General features: G+C 57.4%; 1 pseudogene; it reads right to left on the bottom strand.

Moving 5' to 3' along the window:
* Nucleotides 1-312: 312 nt before the first annotated feature.
* LOC102144495 (solute carrier family 25 member 3 pseudogene) lies at nucleotides 313-1,774 on the bottom strand (annotated as a pseudogene).
* Nucleotides 1,775-2,129: the final 355 nt, after the last annotated feature.

The raw sequence follows: 2,129 nt of genomic DNA, 5'->3' as shown, positions 1-2,129 counted from the left end.
TTTGGAGAACAGAGGCTTTTCTTTACATATTTATTCCCAGAGCCTGCCCTTCATCTCTTTCCGGCTTTCCACATTGATCCAATTGTAGCACTTCCTGGAGAGAGCTATGTTCTAATCAGCAACATCAGGAAGAGAAGGGACAAAGAAAAAGGAGAAAATGCAGATCTTCTCATGTCTCTTTGAAAACAGTGAATACATTCTAAGTTACAAGGCAGTATAAGTCACAATTTAACTTTTAATAATTTTTACCTGTAATGGATATGAACAGGAAATATGCGATGAGTCCTTCATCTATTCAATAGGTGCCCGATTTCTATTGAGATGAACACCATGTACCAGAATCTCACTTTGTTCCCCATCCATATAGTTGTGCTGACCTTAAAACCTCATTTGCAGGCTATTCAGTAGTTATGCTTGGATAATCTCTACAGAAAGGGCGAATCAAAGGAGATAACACCTAGAGACCCAAAACTACCTAACATTACTTCCTGTTAAGAATTTTTCCTTTTAATTGCTGAAAAACTATTGAGTTAAAGCAACCATGCCAACTCCCCAAAGATAATGGTTCAAACCCCCAAACGAAAGGTTTGCAAATCCTCTTGAATTGCCAAAAAGAAGCAGTCATTTAAAGAGAACTCAGACTGCATATTAAGTAACCTCTACCCAAAATGTGAACATCTTACACACTAGTATTGTTTGCACGCAACTCCCCACTTGATGGAAATCTGGACCCACTGTGGCTAGAGCAGTTCAGAACTCCACGCCTACTTTTTCTTCTTCAGGGGTTCGGGCGCTTGCGCCACGGGAGGGCGAGGCAGCTTGGGATACACCTTGACCAGGTAGCAGATGAACCACTGCAGGGCCGCGAGGGTGCGAACCATGAGGATGTGCGCAAAGAGGCCGATGAGCGCAAAGAGGCCCTTCCACACGTCCGCGAACCCCAGTCTTCGCAGGACGCCCAGAGCCGTGCTGCCCTTCTCCTTGTTCAGCACAGACACCACAGAGTCGGCGGGATGGGACACGACGGCGCAGAAGACGCCGGCGATGTAGCTGGCCACGAAGGTGATGCCCAGCTGCTCAGCCTTGGTGCACTGGCTCTGGGGCTTGGGCACAGCGTACCTGTAGAGCACCTCCACCGTGCGCTCGAAGCAGGCGAACTTCCTCATGGTGTAGGGGATCTGCCGCAGCCACAGCGGCGCCACGCCCTTGCAGAAGGCCCACAGGCCCTCCTCGCCCTACATCCTGGGCGCCGTGGCTCGCAGGGGGCCGGCGTAGCCCAGTCGCGTCTGCACGCGGACCTTCACCGCTTCCACCGGCGCCAGCGAGAGGTCGGCGAAGAACTCGGCGCAGGCCCAGGCGACCAGGTACAGGCGGATTCTCCACGCGTAGGCCTTCTCTGGGCCCAGGGCCTCCGCGTGGCGGATCTTGAAGACCTCGTAAAGGCCGAACTTGAAGCCCTGCAAGGAGTAGCCGAAGAAGGTCAGGGCCCAGCCGCGAGCCAGGCCGCGCAGTCAGTCGCTGCGCATCGTCACACCGAAGCCGCTGAGGACGCCCTTTTACCAGCCGGGGTTCACCTGCAAGCGGCACTTGACTAGGTCCAGGGACACGATGGCCGTGTGTGTCAGCTGCAGCTCAGCATCCCGCCCAGGCCGCACAGCAGCAGGTACCGGGCCGAGCCGTACTCCACGCTGGCCTCCTCCGCAGACGCTGCCCAGGGCCTGCAGCCGCCTTGGCCCACGCTTCTCGCCTGCAGCACTTGGCGGTCGCCGGGGGGTCATCCATGGCTGCGCTGGGTGCAGGCCGACCCTGCCTTCCTCCCCTCCAGGCGCATTCCCTCAGGGGCCGCGGGGCGGGGCGGGGCATCGTGAACCTCCCTGGTGAGCCCCCCAACGGTGCAGGCGAGGGCATCCCGGCGGGACCACAACGCTTCATCCCGCGCCTGCGCAGTCCGCGGTGTGACCAGACAGTTTAAGTAGGCGGTGTTGCCCCGCCCCTTCCCCTCCAGCACGCCCCGCCCCTTTGCCCCTTCAGGTCAATGGGCTCCTGGTAGCTGCAGGAACCCCGGCCCCGCTGCGCCTGGGCCAGTGGTCAGTGGTCCCAGAGCTCACCTTGGACGGTGGACCGGGCCT

This window comes from Macaca fascicularis, chromosome 1, assembly GCF_037993035.2.
Source record: "Macaca fascicularis isolate 582-1 chromosome 1, T2T-MFA8v1.1".
Lineage (NCBI taxonomy): Eukaryota > Metazoa > Chordata > Mammalia > Primates > Cercopithecidae > Macaca > Macaca fascicularis.
The sequence above is the reverse complement of the archived record's forward strand: the minus strand, read 5'-3'. Positions and strand labels throughout refer to the sequence as shown.